The following is a 20292-nucleotide window of genomic DNA, read 5'->3' on the forward strand; positions in this document are numbered from 1 at the left end:
TCCTTGAAAGGCTTGGCCTAAACAAAGTCAGTCCTCAAAAGCAGAGCACAGCCTGCTTTGTATGGCAGATGCAGGCCAACTGAAATTTCTCAAATGCCACATCTTATTCTTAAGCATGAATAGTCCTGGATGGTTTCTTTAAACACTTGAGCTGTGCAGGGAGAAGAGGACTAGCAGCAGCTCTGCTTTGTGCCATGCCTGACCAGATGCTGGTCAGAAGAGCACAGGACCATCTTTGCTGCGTGAGCCCTGCGCCAGCTGCACATGAAACTGCTCCATATCACACGGCGGGGGCACGCCAGGGCAGGACGAGGCACCCCAGAGCTAAAGCATTTGCACTTCTAGCATAAACTGATCCATGGTTTTGGAAAGGGCAGCCACAGCTGTATGTACTTGGAGTAAGCACCTCAGGATGCACACACCTCATCAGGCAGGGCTAGTTTTGCATGCTGAGACCTGTGCCTGAGCCCAGCTCACCATCTGGGCCAGCCCTGGGCCAGCAGAGAAAGGATGGGAGTAGCACAGCCTGCAGTGAGAAGAGGTTAGGCAACGCTGGGGGGGAGGGGGGGGGGGCGGGGTAGGCAAGAGGGAGCATCATTCTCATGGCAGGAGGTAAGGAGGTACCTTCTCACACCAGGTCTGAGTCTTACAACGTTGTGTGAAGCTTTGCACAATAGAGGCTGACATTTTGCCATCCCAGGCAGGCATGCTGGAGGATGTGTTGTTGAAACAATGTTCCCCAGGAGAGGGCAACCAGACTGGCTCAAGCACATGGCCATGAAAAAGTGTGTCTGAAAAAGGACACAGAGCTTTATTTCTTGTTGCACGTACAAATCACTCTTCAGCCAATGGCTCTCTCCTTTGTGGGGCTGAACTCAGGACCAGGCGGCATCGCAAGATAATGTTGAGCAGGGTGTCTGCTGAAACTAGGCAATTTTCCCTCCAGATTATAGCAGTTATTAAGGTAGTGACTTGAAGACCTTAAACCCCAGAGCATTGCTGATAATGGATGTTCTCCCAGTGAATGTAAATCCATCACTCTGCAGCCCCACCAAGGCTGCAGACCACAGACATGCACAGGAGACATACGTGACCACTGGCAAAAGAGGGAGGGGGAGGCAGCTCTGTATGTATGAGCACATTAGTCACGGCTGCCTGCAGGGTTATTTTTAACTGCCTGTCTTCTCTAGAGGCACTCTTTCATGCAGCATTTCTAAAGGGAAAAGAGAGGCCTGACACCATCACCATTCCATGCTGCACAAGTGCAAAGTGCCTAACAGCAAGAGATATGCCCAACCCTTTGCAAAGCCAGCTTATGGCCAGACAAGTTGGGTTTCCAACCCAAAACCAGCAGCACGACCCTTAGTCCCACCTCTGCACTGGTGGCTGGTACAGAGCTGAGCACGGCTGCACAGACCTAAGATCTGCCACCAAGGACCCCATACCAGAACTCCAGCGTCTGGATCCACAGCCATTCAAGATGGCTAGACCAAACCCAGAGTGCCTCAGAAGCCCCCCTGCCCTGCAGGGGATTCATCAAAATGGCTGAAAAAGCTCTGGATGTCTCCCAGCTTGATTAGCCCGTAACAAATTAAAAGTCTGGCTCAGCTCAGGTGAGGACACAGTGTCACTGTGAGGGTGATGCTGCTGCGCAGAGAGGCCTTTTCACACAGCAAAGTCAGTGGCATCCCCTGTTTTTTTGCAGTTGTGCTGCTCTACTCTCAGTGTTTGTTGATGTTATATACAACTAAATCCAAGGATCAGGCCTGGGAAGGGCATTTCCTGAAGGATGAGACTTCCTGGGGCTATGGGGAAGGAGCTCTTCACCATTAGCAAAGGGTATCACAACTCCAGGCATCCTCCTGGATCTGGGAGGAACAAAAGACAACATGGGGGCAAAGGTACTTTGTTTTAGATGCTGGTAATAGCCCATAGTTTCATAAGAAAACTGAAGTGCAACCTCTTCCCATGTACCAGTGCCACCTGCAAGCAGTCCAGACCTATGCTCTGAAGCTGGGCTGTGAGGGTGTCCCTGCTCCCACACTGCGGGGATGGGGGAGGCAGATGGGGCTGTCCTGGCTGGTCACCTGCAACTCCAGGCCAGCACAAACTCCTGGGCCATTCCAATAAAAACTCAGCCCCATACTTGTGTGTTGAAACAATGATGTCTTCATCATTTTGGTGTACTAACAGACCAAAAAAAAAAAGTTTTCTGTATGGGCAGGGGTCTGCCTTTACCAAAAGATGGTTACGTACCAGTGGTGAGCAGAGGCTGGTGAAGAATGGGAGAAGGAAGAAGCAATTTGTGCTGGATAGAAGGATATGGAGCAGATGTAAATCACCTCCAAGGACAGGGCTGGCCTGGAGCACAGCTCTGCAGAAAACTGCACCCACCCCACTGGAGCGATGGGAACACGGGTCAGGAAGCAGCAGCCACAGGAGAGATGCTGAAGGCGAAAGCTTGTCTGCATTGGCTCCCCCACCGCAGCCTGTGATAAGGAGGTGTCACCCTCAGTGCCAGCACCTCTGCTGGGACACCCAGTGTCATGGTCCCCAGTGTGCTGCAGCAGTGGCATTTGCTATCCCAGGCATGTGCTGATGCACCCTGGCTGTTCAGTGCTCCCCAGCTCCAGCTCAGAGCGTGGTCCCAGGCCAGCTGTGAGGCTGAGGGTTTTGTTAGCTTCAGGAAAGACTGTGTTCATCTCAACCTGACCTTTTTCTTTTAAACCCTGGTGGTAGAGGAGTTACACAGATTAGGGACAAAACTGGCAGAATGCAGCAAAGATTTCTGAAAGGTTTCAATATCAACAAAAATTTAAGCTTATTGAAGCAATTTCCTGACTCTTTTAATCTAGCCTCTAAACCCAGCAGTTTTATCCTGAAGGGCAAGGAAGCATTTGGAAACCTATTAAATTCTCTACCATTAGCTCTTTCTATGGGAAAATTGAAGTTGGCTATAAGAGCAAATGAGCAATAGTAATACCCAGCAAGTCTTGCCATTTTATTTGCATAACACTACAAATCACACAGGTATTGTGTCTGTCCATGTGGAGGATGGAGGCTGGACTCTGGCTTTCCCCCAGAAAGAGAAATATGTCAACGCTGGGGAAAACCTGGGAACAGAGATACAAATCTGTCTTTTTGTTCTTAAATTCACTACCAAATACTTCAATTCAATGCCAATCCCTCCTATATGATGTGCAGGCGATGCCAAATAATTCCTTGAGATACAAAAGCCACATGGTAATTCCTTTAAGATCAAAATGTCTGTGGAGATTTTTTTTAAAAGCAGTCACAGATTTTAGGTTCTCTTGACGCTTCTGCTCCCATTTGCTGTATTTATTTTGTTGAGGTGTCAGGCTGGTGTCAGAAAGGCAGTAGCTGAGTCTTGGTGCAGCAGCTCATGTTCACGCGTGCTAGATTGGAGAAGGCGAGAAGGTCCTGCTGCCCACAGCAAAGCATCACCTGTGCTAGCAGCTGCTTAGTGCTGGTCCCCAGCTGCTGGGCTTCAGCATCCTGTGCCAGTCCAAGGCTCATTGCTGGAAATCCCAGTGTGGCAAAAGCAGAGCATGGAGTGCACTCCTTTTGAGTCTCGTAAGCACTTCCTTTGGGTTTTCATTATGTTGACACTCTTATAGGAGGAATTCGGTGATGACTATTGTAGACCTTATCAAAGGCAGTGATGTTAAAGGAAAAGGGGTCCAGCCTTTGTATTCATTTCATGGGGCTTTCCAAGACACATGCGGAGCTGCTCAGACCACAGGCAGCCTTTGAAAGGATGGAGCAATTTACATACTGAAAAGAGTGAAAAAGCCCCAGAATCAGATAATAAACCAATTTAATGTATGCATTGTCCTTGGGTATGAAAATCTGCTAAACAATCCTGAAGGCACATCCCTACACAGATGAAAATTTGTTTCTAGGGAAATGGAGACCGTGCAGCTTTTGGGATGCTCAGGAACATGTAGCTTTCTCTCATGTTTATCAGCTTCACATGCAATCTGCTTGCTGCATTACAGCACCACGTTCTTCAGGATGTGAATGGGAATGAGATGAGAAAGTGTCAGCAAGGCATAAACCACTTTCCTTTTTTGCCAGCATCACTTGTTCTCAGTTCCCAGGGCACTGCCACAGTTTCCTCATTAAAGATGGAAGCCGGTGGGACCTAGGTCTCCTAATTTCTTTGAACCCAGACATCCAGCCAGATATCAAAGGTTGGTCAGATTGCCTTCTGAGCTGCTGCCCCAAAGAATGAAATATATGTACTTATAAATTTGAGAACCTTTTTCATAGAATCATAGAATCATTTAGGTTGGAAAAGACCTTCAAGATCATTGAGTCCAACCATTAACCCAGCACTGCCAAGTCCACCACTAAACCATGTCCCTAAGTGCCACATCTACAAGTCACCTCCAGGGATGGTGACTCAACCAGTTCTCTGGGCAGCCTGTTCCAATGTTGACAACCATTTTGGTGAACACATTTTTTCTAATATCCAATCTAAACCTCCCCTGGTGCAACCTGAGGCCATTTCCTCTTGTCCTGTCACTAGTTACTTGGGAGAACAGACTTACCCCCCACCTGATTACAACCTCCTTTCAAGTTCCCCCTCATCTTCCTTATCTCCAGGCTAAACAACCCCAGTTCCTTCAGCCGCTCCTCATAAGACTTGTGCTCCAGACTCTTCACCAGCTTCGTTGCCCTTCTCTGGACACGCTCCAGCACCTCAATGTCCCTCTTGCAGTGAGGGGCCCAAAACTGAACGCAGGGTTTGAGATGCAGCCTCACCAGTGCTGAGTACCGGGGGACAGTCACTGCCCTAGTCCTGCTGGCCACACATCCTTCTGTTCATCTTCAGGGAGGACTAAAATGAGGTACATACTGTCACGTCTACATTATGAAGACATAATAATTTACATGCACTCAATGGCCCAAAGAACATTTGCTTTTCTTATGCATAAAAAAACATGAAATAATGTTTGTGTTTAGGGGAACATCAAACTCTAGAACATGTTTTAACATAGAGAATTAGGTTAAAACAAATTCAGAGAGAGGAAAGATATGAACTACAATCTTCCATGTCTGGGGACACCTTACTAGCCAAGCAGTAAATTATGGTGCCTCTTCCAGCCCTGCTGTGGGGAGTGGAAGGGGAGGAGGAGAGGGGAGGATTAAGGGCTTAAGTCTATCTGCTGCTTGAGGAATTTCATATTCTGTATGCCTTTCCCCCAAGAAGTAAGAACTGGATCACACGCTCAAAAGCAGATCTGTATGCCCTCCCAGTTGCAGCAATGTTACTACTGAAAATGGACTATCAAAAAATACAGACCTTTCCTACAAATCACACCTTACTTGTGTCCCTAGGTCACTACTGTTGCAACAACATTGCAGCTAATGCTTGTCATTTGCAAAATTCAGGCCTGTTGAGATGCACACTTCAGAACTGGAACAGACATCTAGAAGAGAGGTGCTGGTACCAGGCTGCAACTCCTGCAGCGGCTCCAGCCCTCTGTCCCACTCCTGCACACCCTAGCTTGCCCCCTCAAATGCTGTATTAGCCTCATGTTTTAGCTTCTCTGCGGCTTTCCCAAGGGCTTGTCTCTTCTTTTACAAGCTGGCCACAGAGCCCTCAGGCTGCAAATTTGCTGAGGACAAACCCTCCCCCATCACCATGTTCACGAGCAGGCTGTCCCCTGGCAGGCAGCAACAGTGGCAGTCATTAAAAACGGGCAGATAAAATAAAGATCTACTAGCTGCTGCAACAGATGAGCAAACTGCCAAAGCAGCACCTATGGCTTCCTAGTCCTAAAACCCATAAGGAGAAACAGAGGCACCCTAACAATGAGGGAACCGCTTAGGATTTTGCTAACAGTGTTTCAGCCTTTTCATAGCAAAATTGAGCACTGCTGTTTTCAATCTCTCTGTCCCCTGGTGGCACTGTGTTGGTGTTAACAGCAACAGGTACTTTCAATCATCCAATAATTATCTGTATCATCCCATGCACAAAGACAACACCCAGTCCTGCAAGTCTGTACCCATATGAGCCTCCCTAGTGGAACTAGCAAAGACAGTCTGGGTGCACCTACCTGAGTGTTTTGCTTTGGAGGAGTCTGAACTTCTGAAGATACTCTCCCTCTTCTCCCTGTTATTGCTTCAGTTCACATCAAGGAAAGGTCTCAGAGAAAATGAATTTTTTTTTTATTAAATGACTGGGTGTTGTGGCCCTGGAGGGCACTCCTGAATGGCTCCTGCTCCACAGGACCTGCAAGAGGCAGGTCAAGGTAGCCCCCTACCATACAGACTAAACAGTGGGGCATTGACACTGGCTTTCACCAGCCCACCCTGCTTCCCCTCACTCTATACTGCCTCCTTTTTCTCCCACCTACCCCCCACATTTCCCCTTCATTGTCACACAATGTAAATTTTCAGGACTGTATTTCCAAGCACCTCTCCCACCCTGCCTGTGGCAGCAGGAGACAACACAGCCGCAGGTCTGGGTACCCCTGCTCACAGCAACACCTGAGGAGGTCTAGGAGTAGCTAGCAAGGGAAGTGGGGCTCCTTATTAGCTGCTGTCGGAACAAACCCACTAATTGATTTCCAGCCTCCCATGACTGTTTGCAAAGGCAGGGTCCCCTCGCCTAGAGTGTGATGTATTTATCTGACTCAGTTGCTCAAGGTAGTCTCTCAGGATGGGATTGGATGGGGTTTCTTTGCATGCACATGAAAAATAGAAAAATGGGTGAAGGGCTCCTTCTGTGTCTACCGTCAGGTATGACTTCTGTCCTGGCTTGAGGAGCAGGACCAGTGTAGCTTGGGTTTGGGCACACACGTGTGATTTGGTTTAGCCCCTCAGTCCAGCACTGCTGCTGAGAGATCATCTCCAGGTAACTTTAGAGGTGATCCATAAAAGGCCTGAAGCAAGTCAGAGCACACCAGAGTGCTTTTTGGTTTCCTTGAATTTCTCTAAGGAGACCTGGAGGTTTTATTTTAAAAAGAAACGCGCCCACATCAGGTTGGAATAATTTTGGTGTGACAGGAGACATGAAGGGCTATTTGTGGCTTGTGATCCTTTCAACAAACTGAGCTTAATTACTGCCTGCAAAGAGCCTGGAGCTTCTGTAACTGCACGCATGGAGGAAAGGCATGATCTTGGCTACACTACAAGGTTTTATGTAGGTGTGTGGTCCTTTGGATAACTTGTCAATGAATTATTTTTCCATCACTACATGAGATAAGCATCTCATCTCTTTGTCTGGACAGGCTGACACCAAATGCACCTGTTGCAAAACCAGGAAAAAAGGGCCCTTTGGGGGAATGAGAAGGGTGGAGGCATCATTCTTCAGCCCTCAGTCAGCACAAGGAAGTCAAGATAGTGCTTTTTTTTTTTTTTTGGTGCAAATTCTGCACTGCAAATCAGAGAGCTTGTTTTGTTAAAATCCCACAGGCCAGCTGCAGGTACAGTTCCCTTTCATTATTCCTGAAATATTTATCACCCAAGCTTTCCAAAATACTCCACTAATCTAACTGATTGCAGGAGAGCAAAAGGTATTTTTCCTCCTCGTGTCCCACCTTGTGAGTTTTAAAACATTCTTCACTTTCATTTTGAAAGGAACTTGGGGTAACACGAACACTCTGCAAGAGCAGGGTGAAACCCCCTGCAAAAATTCTCCCACCACCTTCATGCAAGCCTGAAAAACTGCAGAGCTACAAGAGCTTTCCACTGCACAACTCGGATGTACCTTCCTGTTGCTGCTGCCTTATCCCATGTCCACTTCCAGACATGCAGACACCCTCCTGGCCCCCCACCGCGGGTCACGGTGACAAGGAAATGTTGGTAGGGTTAATGGTACACAAGGCAACACACCTGGGTCTGGATTCATCACTGGCAGGCCACCTTCATGACAGGCAAGTAGCCCACCGATGCCATGCCACAGCCATGGCCTGCACCTGACACTGTAAATATTTAATGTCTTCACAGCCAGAGAATGTGTTGGGTTTTTTTTCCACTGGCAGGTCTCAGAGCCTGCTGCTCTTCTGCTCAGGGAGGCAGCTCTTCACGTGAGCTGCCAGTCTCGAGACAGTGACGCTCCTGCTGAAATGGGGTTATGTTGCAAATATGGGCAATTTAGATCACTTAAAGAATCACCGTCAAAGGTATTAGCAGAAGTGGTTTTAATATGGTGTTGTAAAAGTGTAACTTTACATACAAGTGTAACTTGTATGTAAAAGGCATACAAAATATGAAATTCCTCAAGGTTCACTCTGTTACTCTGAGGCACAGTCATTTGAATGATGATTTAAAACTACCAAGGCACAAATCAAAGTTATCAAGACAAAATCAGTGTTATCGTACTACAAGGTTATGTGCAATATTGGTCACTTACCAAAGATCTGCTGTTGGTAAAAGGTCTCCCTTGCCTTGAGGAGCAACCTTGAGGGGCATCCCAGCTCAAGGGGAGATCACCACCATGCAGCCGTGCTGCCTGGCTGGGAGAGCTCAAGGGAGCCTCACTTAGGCTGTCATATTTATGGAATAAAGTGGTTGGCTCATAGTCAAATTACATGTGATGGGAAAGGCATGCATGAGACTCCTTGTACCCACAACTTCCTTTGCTCCTTGATAGATGAATCTTGGAAAAGCCACCCGCTATTCCTGTGTTAATTGCATGATTGGTGTTCCAAGCCCATCTGCATCGATGCTCACTGTGTCACTCTGCTCCTTAGTGGGTTTTCAGAGGACAGAATGGATCTAGAGGAGTTCTTGGCCTGTTTACAGCTCAGGCCTTTACCTCCTTTGGAGCCTGTACCAAAGCTTCTAGTTTGGTTAAGGAGTCGAGTGCATCTGTCCTTGTTGGCAGTCCTGTCTGTCCAAGGATGCAGTGGCACAGCACAGCTGAGGTCTGTAGCAGGGCAGAAAATTGCTTCAGTTTTAACACCCAAAAAAGAAATTTTATTGAAACAGAATTGAAATAGGGCGGTGTCTTTCTGAATGAATTTCTGGTTTTCCAAATTTTTATTTTTCTTAAAAAAAACCTGTCACAGTTGTTTACATATCTCATCCCTGGCTTTTAGTTTAGATTTAAAATTAAATTATAACTTTATGTTTTTAGGGGAAAAGCGATACTCCAAATGAAAGCCTACTTCCATTGCTTCTGGTCAGTGCTTTCTTTCACGGTTTTGGTTAGAAGGTATTGTTTGTTTGAGATTCTGCTCTTCTGTGGCAATTTGAGAATGAGATGTTTTCTGAAACCTTCAGATTTCCCGACGCATAGACCCACCACCCCAACACCTCCAACTACAGCTCTCCCAGGACTAACATGTATGAATCATTTTTTTAAAGTTGCCCTGTAAAGATGCACTTTTGCCGCAAGGCAGAGAGGGACAGACCTTTGCTTACTCACAGGAGACTGCTCATCATGGCTTGAGAGGCGACAAGTTCCACCTGGGACAAGCCACCATCTCTCCATTTTCCCTGTGTTGGCCAACGTGAACCTCCTCATGTAGCCACTGCCAGTATGTTTTTTGGCTACCTTGTCTGCTAACACATGACCCAAAGTACACGTGCAGGAACAGGCCCAAAATAACGCTCATGGCCCAGCTCCAGCCGATGGTTCCAGCCTGGAACAGCCTCCCAGCAGCTGGCGGGTGGCAGCAGCCGCCACCTCCACTTACAGCTCAGGGGAGACCCGTCATGACTTTTGGGGAGAAAGCCTCCTCAGGCAGGATCCATTTCACCTAAGTTTAGATGCCTACAGTCTGCAGCTGAGTTGGCCAGGGTCCTGTTGAGAGGAAAACAGGCACTTCCAGAGGGTATCTCCTCTCACCCCAGGTTAGAAGAAGGTCAGATGAAGCGGTCTGGAAACACCAGTTGTTTTCATTGACTACAAAAATGTTCTCACCTGCCAGCTCTGAGATAGGAAACACTACTCTTGAGGTTTAGTTCCTTTGCCTAAACACAGATGTTTAATATCTGCTTGGCCTGCAGCTGCCAAAGTCTTTCTTGTAGGTCCCCCCCAGCTCCAAAATGATCACTTGCTAGGCACCACAGCCCCTTTGGAGCTGGACATTGGCAGCCAAAAGATGTGTTTGCAGAGCGAGTCTTGCTCAGCCTCCTCCTGCACTGGGCTTATGGAGGAGAGATGCTGTGTCCCCCGGCTGGCTGCAGATGGGCTCTGTCAGGGGGGACCATGTTCACAGGAAAATGTACAGAAATGCCCACAATATTATAGTACTGGCAGTATACGCATTGATTTTTTTTTTCCTTTCTTTTTTCCATTTATTGTACAGATAAATTTGGGAAGGTTTAGGCTTTATTTGTCTGCTTCTAATTAATAAGGCAAAAGGCACAGCTCTAACATCCAAGTGATTTCTATGCTGATTCCCAAATCCTTCTTTCAAGACATGGGTCTATAAAGCCTTCTCATCCACACAGTTTTAAGAAAAAATATATGGGCTAAAAGAACTTTGTACAGCATCTTCACCTGAAGACTGTTGAACTGTTTGAGCTAAAGCTTTCTTAATATCTCAACTGGAGCCAAATAACCGAGCATGTGAAATGTTATCCCGAGCAATTAAAATCTGGCAAAGTTTAAGGAACTAAAACCAGTGCCCTGTAAAGGAAATGGCTAGACATCTTTGTCTGCAGCAGGAATAACTTGCCATTTAATATTAATAAAGATCACATTCCTATTGGTTTAATCAGGTGCCAAATCAGGATTACTGTCTCATTTGTGACATGTAATCAATAAGGAAAGAATAATAGGAAGCCTCCAATGATTAGAAACAACTCAGATCCCAGAAAAATGTTCTTTTAGTCATACTCCAGAATCCCACTTCTCACTGTCCTTGCAAGTCCCTTGCCTTACACACACACGTAGCAAGGTACAGTGATGACAGAAAGCCCTGCTGCTGCAGCCTGCCCTGCTTCAGTGGCCTGAAAGCTTCTCTGTTAAATCACTGACCTTGCTTTCCCTTCTTGTGCATAGTCACACTCCTATGTAGTTGCTCATTAGTCAGCATTTAATCATGCTTTAAGCATTTTCATAACTGTATTTCCAAGAATCAGGATTGCCACCAGTACTTTGCTTTCAGACAAGAAATTTTTCAAATAAGAGAAAACTCAACTCAGCCCCTGCGGTGGCTGATACCATTTCCATTTCAGGCATGGTTACAGCCCTGCCTGTGCTGAAGGGGCAGCAGTGTTTTTCTGTTTGGCTCAGACAGCAGCCCTGCGAAGCTGTGCAAAACCTCAAATAAAAAGGGGGCCTACCCCATATCTGCATCCAGTACCTTTTTTTTTTTTTTTTTTTTTTTTAGGAAACCACAAAATACATAGTCCTAGTGCTTAGGGGAAAGCCATGCAGAGACAGCTTTCTAATTTTTATGCCTCTGAAGGCATCTGTGGTTTTTGCTGTGACAAGTTGACTATGATTTTAAAAAAAGTTTCCATTTAAAAAGTTTTGTCTTACAGTGTTCTGACACGAATTCAGTAAATTTTCTATTCATATTGATTCTGAGTAGTCTGTAGTGACTGAAGAGTGACTGGTACAGGGACTGAGACTGGATGGGAAGAGAAAGGTGACTTTCAAAGGAATTTGAACTTTGGGTCTATTTTGGTGACATCATAAAGAAAACAGTTTAGCTTTTCCTTTTTTATTTTTAAAGGTCATTCATTTCCTTCTTATATTTTATTGGGAAAAAATAGGAGGAAACCCAGATTCTCACACCCTTCATTTGGGAAAACTCATTAGCACTCCTAACAAACATTGTTTTTCTCACAAACTTTGTTAGACATTTTAACACAAAACAGGTATTCAACTAGAAGAGAAATTAAAACTTGTAATACCAAAATATCCTGTCCTATTGCTAGTTCTCCCTCCCTTTCATCTGTTGCAATGTCATCAGTTCACTGGCTGCCCAGCAGTCCAAGCATCTTCCTAAATTTCTAACAAAACAGAAAAGGCAGGCAAAAGTTTTTCAGAGGGAGAATATTTCAGGTCATCCTTATGCACATCACAAAAAAGTGAAAACAAATCAGAAAATCCCTTAACCCACAAGATTGTTTTGTTTGTATTTTTAGTTCAGCCTTGAGGTTCATGGCCAAGATAGGAAACCAGACAAATCTTTTGCTGGCTGTGCTACAGAGTCCCTGTTTAACTGTGGGAGGATTAAAAAGCCTCTCTGTTTTTTCCATGTTCTCATATGTACTATATACATATGTACTATCAGAGAGAAACGCAGAGCCTATAAATGACTTCAGTCTTAAATCCCAGTCTCTACTGAAGTGTCTAAAATAACTGAATATTGTTTCCATGAAATGGCCATTATGAAAATGGCTACTGGGAAAGGAAAAGGAGGCAGCAGGTCTCCGACAGTCACACACAGGTGAATACCCCAGCCCCTGGGCAGGGATGTGGTGCTGTGCTCACTTTGTCACTCTTATCCAGAACAGTTTGAAATGTCCCTGCCAGCAGCACAGCCTTCACAGTAAGGTGAGACAGCAGACAACAATGACACCTCTTAGCCTGGGATCCCTCGCTGGTTTCTAATGCTGCCCTGTGTAACTCCCTGTGTGGATCTCTGGGAGAATTAAATGGGCTTCATTATTCAAATATGGCTCTAGGGAAATGGTATTATTTTTTTCCACTAAACTCCCAGTTTTTCTCTTTCTCTTCTTATCATATGGCTGAGCCAAAACCCCCCATGATTTTCTTTCACAAAGCTGGTAAATCTGCAGGTCAAGTGGGAAAAAGAAAAAGGGGTGGGGAAAAAAAGGAAAAGGGAAAAATAAGGAAAAAAAAAAGAAACAGCAACAGAAATGGATAAAAAAAAGCTGTGGTAAGTGCAGACATTACAGATTTCATCCACAGTAATTACTGGATGAGCCACTGTAGGTCAGCACCTGGAAGGGGAAGGCGGTTAATCTGGTAATTACTGCATTAAAAGGAAATGGGTCAGCTCGTGACTACGAAACAGAGTCATCATGCACAGACTTGCAAATATAGAGCTGGTAAATCTAGCAAGTGCAACACCATTCAGAACAGCCTTGTTGCTTGTCAGCCTCAGCTGAAAGCAGTCCCCCGAGCACAGGCTGGGAGCATGGAGCACAGCCATACCAGCATCCTGCCACCCCATCTGGCCTGGTTTGTGGGGTGCCAGTTTGCAAATGGGAGGAAGCCACAGAGTCTCAGAGTGACCCCCAGTCACTATTTTTTGAGCCAGGCTTGGGACAGACAGTCTCCTGTCTTGTTGATTAAGGAAGTTTTTATTTCTTCTAAATTTTTGCTGGTACTCTGCCTAATGTACTCACCCAGGGTGGTGGGGAAATGTGGGCTTTTTGCCTTCCTCAGCCTCAGGGACTTTCGAACGTCCATCTGCCATTACTCCAGCAAACATGAAGCAAAGCAGTGGCAAAATCAAGCATTACCTTTCCTGCTGAAACTGGAAAGAAACAGAATAAGAAACAGGGATTTTGTAGCAAGTAATAAGGACATCTACATGTGAGATGACAAGACGGTCAGAGGGCTGGAGCACCTCTCCTATGAAGACAGGCTGAAAGTTGAGATTGTTCAGCCTGGAGAATAGAAGGCTCCAGGGAGACCTTATAGCACCTTCCAGTACCTAAAGGGGGCCTGCAAGAAAGCTGGAGAGGGACTTTTTACACAATAGTGTAGTGATAGGACAAGGGGTAACGCCTTTAAACTGAAGGAGGGTAGTCTTAGATTAGATATTAGGAAGCAATTCTTCACTGTGAGGGTGGTGAGGCACCAGAACAGGCTGCCCGGAGAAGCTGTGGATGCCCCATCCCTGGCAGTGTTCAAGGCCAGGCTGGATGGGGCTTTGAGCAACCTGGTCTAGTGGAAGGTGTCCCTGCCCATGGCAGGGGGCTGGAACTAGGTGATCTTTAAGCTCGCTTCAAACCCAAACCATTCTCTGCTTCTGTATTTCTACTTGGGAGCAAGAGATGTAGGAGTTTTTTTTCCTCTCCCTGTCTCTCTCACACAACTTACTTATTATCACACAACTTAAATTACTCCTTTAGTTCTGGCCAATGTTTGCTTAATGCAAAACTTGTTAACTCTCTGCCTAGAGCACAGAGACAGATGAACAGAGACCAAACTGTGATACTAAGAGTACCTGAATAGGTATTGCGAAATCCACTCCAACATCTGCAGACCAGGGGACACCTGAACCTCCCTGTGATTTTGCCCCTTCCTTCCTTTGCTGCCTAAGTACAATGCCTTACTGCAAAGGTGGAAGGAAACAGGTTGAGGTCAGCTAGATTTTGGGCTCAGTTTACCACCAAACACGCACTGATGGCATCAGCAAGTGCAGCAACACAACAGGGAGGATTTGCAAATTTGCACATTTGCAAAATTGGCACATTTTGGGGAAGTTATTTCTACTTCTAGTTGGGTCCTTTGGACCCAAGTGTCCAGTTTGCTCTGTGGCAGCTCTGTGATGGGAACCAGCGTATGGTCAATGGAGCCAATCAGGAGATTTGCTATGAAAGTGCTCCCTTGTACTAAGCTAAACCACTGATGAAGACAGTTCCAGATTTTTTTTTTTTTATTCCTCATGAAAAAGATGAATTTTCCAGATCATTCCATGTACAATTAGGTTTTCTTTTTAGCTTAAGGCTTTGCAACTATAATTAGATAGCAGTTCTGGACACAAAAAATTCCTTTCAGGGTCTGTACACAAGATTAAATATGTATGCTATTAAAGGTCAAGACACAGGAAGGCATAAGCAGGGAAACAAATCATAGCAGCCTGCAGATTTGATTGCATAAGGCAGGGGGGAAGCATTAGGTAGCTTTGATTATCAGCATTCAAGGTAAAGAAATTATTATTCTAGTTCACAGTAAGAACTTGTTAACATAGCTGTACATTATCAAACAACCATTTCTAGAAGTTCCTCTGAGGTGAAATGAGTGGCCTTACATTGTTATTACCAACAAAATAATTGTGATCATTTGCCTGGAAGAACTTAAAAAAGCAAAGAAATTAGCAGAGAAGTAAGAAAAGTGCTCAGTAAATACCCTAGGAATTTTGTGATTTTATTTTGTTTGTTTTTATGTTCATTTGAAAAACCATGGTGCTCATCTCGCCAAAGAACCATTAAATGAATTCTTTCTTTCAGCCCTGCAGCCCCAGTTTTTCAAGAGATGTGAAAGGCTCTGGAGCTCTGTGTATAAATCGGGCAGATGCCTTCTTCCATTCTGTCCTGTCTCTCCCATTCTCAGTGGTGCTCTCCAAGTCGATCAGGCTTGTCGGTGGTGTCACATCCTATTCCTGTACCTCCTTTCTCAAGCATCAGCATCACCAGGCTTCTAATGATCTGCATGGGATTTTGGCAGCTTAGATTGACTGTACAGCTCCCCCAGCAGTCATAGGAAGCAACCTTTCCATGACATAAATGGCACAGAAACACTGCCTTTGGCAGCAAATGGCTAAATTGCATTCAGAGAGTATTTAACAAGTTCAAGGAGAGACTGGCTTGCATTTTTTTACCAAAAACCAACAAAATGATGGTTTTCATACATCATCCTGATGTTGCTAGGTGACTGAAACTCCCACTTGAAGACGGCATGATTACCACAATGCTTCCCCATGGCTTTAACAGCTCCAAACCTCTAAATGTTATACTATGATCCCCAAGTACTTGACAAGAAAAACAATATACCTGAGGGTAACAAACTGTAGTGGCTGTTAATGCAGCAGAGGCCAGCGGGCTCTTACGTCTTTTTGTGTTTGGTTTTTGACTTCAAACTCTGAGGTTCCTGAGCACCTCACAAGCATAACATAACCTCAGATGGTCTATTTAGGGGTATTCCACGAAAATTTGCTGAGTGTTGTGGGTTGTGATGATGTCGTTTGTTGCCTCGTTACTCCTGGCAAATCTGTTACATTTGACTTCCTAGGCCCATCATGGTATCTACTAAGTCTTACCATTAAGGGTGGGATCTGGAGGAGCATTCAAGAATGGTTGAAATCTTCCTCTGATAACAGTAAGACTTTCACCGCTCACTGCAAATATAACACATACGTGTCAAAAGTGGCTTTGAAAAAGTATATACTGCAAATCAAAATTCCCACTGACTTCAGGAATCTCTCCTGAGTGAATAGGAGAAATGGTTTTGTTGTTGTAAGGCAAGTAGATGGCTTTCATTGAGGGTGCTGGGAAGCAGGTTGATAAAGCACTGAGGATGTTCTGTTCTTTCAGTCACCAAATCCTCACTAAGGGACTCATTCAGTGTGAGTTTGGGTTAGTTCAATACAGTATTCTTCACAACAGTCAAAAGCAGATGACTATAGGGAAATACAAAAATATTTACTGGTTGAATATTCTCCTCATTTCCAGCAACTTGCAGCTCAAGGACTTCCCAAGCTCTAAGCGGCACCTTTAACGACCCTTGATAGATTTCTCTTTCATGAGTCTAACCAGTGTCTCCCTGACCCCATATAAATTTTTAGCATCTATAACATGCTGGTATGATTAAAACTTAGTCCCTAAATATCTATGACTAATCAATCCTTTAAGCAGCTTCATTGACTTCTGAACTCCCACAGCAGCACTTAATTTGACTATTACTTTAATTTACTATCATTACCTTTCACTGCTGGTATTTTTACTCAAAGCAGTATACCCTACAGACAGTTCTCTGGTAACACAGGTACATGATTTCCCTTCACTTGAATTCTTCATTAGGTTCAATGCATGATATCAAATACCAGTAGTATGTGGAAGGCTGTAAAGGAAGATCAGTGCTGTGTTAAGGGCTGAAAAAATTGGTTCAGAAGGGTTTAAAGATGAATCAAGGAAGGAATGGGTGCAATACAGAAAGCAACTGAGTGACTATCCAGTTCTGTTGTTGATGCAGAGATTAAAAGTGAGAATATAGATAAAACTTCACAGTAAACCCCCTCTCTCAAGAGGTTTTAAATTGTCACAAACGTGTGATCACATCGATAAGAAACATGGTTGATGCACACATACACACAAAGATTCAAGAATCCTTGGTGACATTAGTGACAGTCAACATTTTTAAATGAAATACCAGTGCTTTCTTTTACTCTATATTAAATCTAATGACCACAGGGACTGGTCATTTACAGTTTCCTTTCATTAGCTAATGCCTTAGTGCCCTGAGTGTGCTGGATTTTCATGACCTTAAATCACAGGCTGACTTGTGTATTCAGCTGTAGCAAGCTCAGCTTCTGTAAAGAAGCTAACATCTGGGCAAATATTAGCAGAAATACCAGTTTGAGTTAATACATAGTTTTAGACCCAACACAAATTGTCACTGAAAGAATCAGGCCTTAAATGCTATGTGGGAATTAGCTTTCCTAAAAAATCAGCAACATAACAGACCTGAGCAGATGACCCACAGTTCATCTCTGAAATACTCAGCTTGGTGATACCAGTATTTTAACTGTGACCCAAATAATGTAATTAGTGTAGTACCACGTAACAAGCAGAAGGTTATGCAAAACAAGAAGCAGTTTCTAAAGCAACAGACATACCTATTAAGAGATCTAATCACTAAAGAAAACATCTTTTGTTTGAAAGGGTTTAAATACAACTCTTGCTTTGCAAATCTTCTGATGAGCTAGCTATTACTAATGTCAAAATGTGATACCTGTCAGCCAAGAACCACATTAGGGTCCATAATTGAATTTCAGGAGTTGTCAAGAGCAGACTAATAAAATAGTGGCTACTAGAAGTGATGCATGAAAAAAAAGCCCTCAAAGTTCTGGTCTGGCAGGATGCAAAGTATGTCGTGTGGTTTCCCTGTGTCATTTCAAATAATATGTTCAATTTTTCTGTGATACATGTGCCTGACATTCTTCTCTTGTATAGTAATGATTCACTATATATAATTTATTCAAGGACTGTAAATCACCTCAAAGTGCCTATAAATATTACTGCTGCTAGACATTTGCATTGTAAAACAAATGCATAACGCTGGGTTTTATGAAGGATCTTTTTATGTTAGTTCCTTGACAGGAAAGATAGATTTTTTCTGAAGTAAAACATTGACCTTAAAATCATCTTAAAAACCTAGCACAGGAAACAATTAACAGCTCTTCCTTCCCTGTGTTGTTTAGGTAATTTGACAATTTTAGGGAGGGCTGGGGGGCAAAGTATTCCTTGGCCACTCAAAATGGATACAGCTATACTGTTGTTACATCAGTATTACTGGGCATGTTCCCATGGTTATGATGGTAATATATAATATCTACCCTCCCACTGCTTTGCAAAAGCTGAGTGGAGCTCTTTGAGATGGTGGAAGGCAGATAGATGATGTTGCTTATAACAATTCTTTCTAGGAATGGTGAAAGAAAAACATAGTCCCAGCTGGAACAAAGGCTGTACATTGTGTCACTGCACCAAGTGGTGTTAATGAAAAGGTGTGGGATGCTGGCATCCTTCATTGCCCTTGGTAAATTGATAGGTGGATACGTAGCAATTCTGTCTCAAACCGGGAGAAATCAAATGCAAGATGTCAACATTCATCTAGGGCATAGAAAGTCGTTAGAAGCTGGTATCGTAGCAATGTCCTGACCTGTCTTGCTGCCACCCTCACCAGGCAGAATTGTGCAGTCTAGAAAAAAGACTGAAAGGAATACACTTCATTCTCTTTCTGTGGTGATGAGAATTAAATGTAATGAGCTTAAGTTGCAAGAAGGAACAGTTGTGTCAAACAGTAGGAAAACATTTCTAATAGGATGGCAAAGAATTGTAATGGCACACCCAGGGAGGCTATGACATCTCCATTGCTGCTCTCCAGACAGACAAATTTTTAAAGACAGGTTAGAAAAATGTCTATGAGAGATAACACAGGCATAATTACTGCCACTGCAAGAACAATCCAGTGCCCACGCTCAAGTATCTCTCCAGCCCATGTGTTCAGCCACCATGTCCTGCTCTGGCATCTGCCTACTCTTCAGTTGCAACATCACATCAGTAACATCTTGTCCTGGCCAGCAAGAGCTGCCACCAGCAGGATGTTCCTGCTTAGGTGGACAAACTGGTCTTCCCAGTCCACTGCCAGCTCTGTTCTTCTTTGATATCTCTAGTTTACTTCAAAAAAATCATAATCCTTTTCCTTTGTTGATCCCCCACTCAGGGTGAAGATCTGAACTTAGTCTACTGATCATTAAATCTATGGCTTTGTCATGGTTTAACCCCGGCTGGCAACCAAGCCCCACGCAGCTGCCCGCTCACTCACCTGCCACCCAGAGGGATGGGGAGAATTGGAAAGGTGTCTAAAACTCGAGGGTTGAGACAAGAAGAACAATCCAACAAGTAAAGCAAAAGCCGCACACGCAAGCAAAGCAAAACAAGGAGTCCACTTACCACTTTCACCACTTCCCACGGGCAGGCAGGTGCTCAGCCATCCCCAGGGAAGCTGGGTCCATCACATGTAACGGTTACTTGGGAAGACCAATGCCATAATGCCCAGTGTCCCCCCACTTCCTTCTTCTTCCTGCAGCTCATATACTCAGCATGACATTCAGTGGTATGGAATATCCTTCTGGCTAGCTGGGCTCAGCTGTCCCGGCTGTGTCCCCTCCCAATTCCCCATGCCTCTCCAGCCCTCTCGCTGGCAGGCCCGAGAAACCGAGAGGTCCTTGACTTAGTATAAACATTACCTGGCAACAACCAAAAACATCCGTGTGCTGTCAGTATTGCTCTCACACCAAGTCCAAATCACAGCACTGCACCAGTTACTAAGAAGACAATTAACTATCCCGGCTGAAACCAGGACAGGCCCTCAATATGGCAGTTTTAGCAGTGTTCAGGCCACGTGATGGGCTGTTGACCAAAAATACATAAATGCAAACAGTCTCCCTAAATAGTGCTGAAAAAAGTGGCAATCAAAATTCCTCAACTCTCAGTTAAATATACTATGGTAGTTCATGACACCAGGTAGTGCAATAGGAAGGCTCTCTTGAATTTTTCTCCTGACTGCTATTCTCTGCCTACTCTCTGGAAAGTCATCTATTTTCTCCTCATGTTTTTGTTCCCCTTCTGCAGGATGGGATCAACAAGCTTCCTAATCGCACTATGAGAACAGACATAATCAGGTACCACCTCTGCCCACATAGAGTTTTAACTTTTAGCAGCTCTCAAAGGAAGTATGAGTTACAGCTACATTCTTGGTTTCATACTTAGTTACACAGGGGTTTAGTGGAGCATGCACTTTAACTCCATGTAATGCTCCTCAGATCTTAAATGCAATCCATCTCTTAACTCTGATTTGCTGCTACTGTACAACCTAGA

The 20292-nt window shown here is 44.5% G+C and overlaps 1 long non-coding RNA gene across 2 annotated transcripts; it reads right to left on the bottom strand.

Annotated features, from left to right (window-relative positions):
* Nucleotides 1-4821: 4821 nt before the first annotated feature.
* On the bottom strand, nucleotides 4822-19541 carry LOC121090562. Of its 2 annotated transcripts, none has more exons than XR_005828614.1 (3): nucleotides 19366-19541; nucleotides 15954-16753; nucleotides 4822-13442 (listed from the first exon to the last, which is right to left on the bottom strand). It is a non-coding gene; the product is annotated as an uncharacterized LOC121090562 (long non-coding RNA). The 2 variants fall into 2 exon arrangements; XR_005828613.1 differs by lacking the exon at nucleotides 19366-19541 and having other exon boundaries at nucleotides 4822-8902; nucleotides 13312-13442; nucleotides 15954-19227.
* Between the last annotated feature and the right edge of the window lie 751 nt (nucleotides 19542-20292).

Source organism: Falco naumanni, chromosome 6, assembly GCF_017639655.2.
Source record: "Falco naumanni isolate bFalNau1 chromosome 6, bFalNau1.pat, whole genome shotgun sequence".
NCBI classification, from domain to species: Eukaryota; Metazoa; Chordata; class Aves; order Falconiformes; family Falconidae; genus Falco; species Falco naumanni.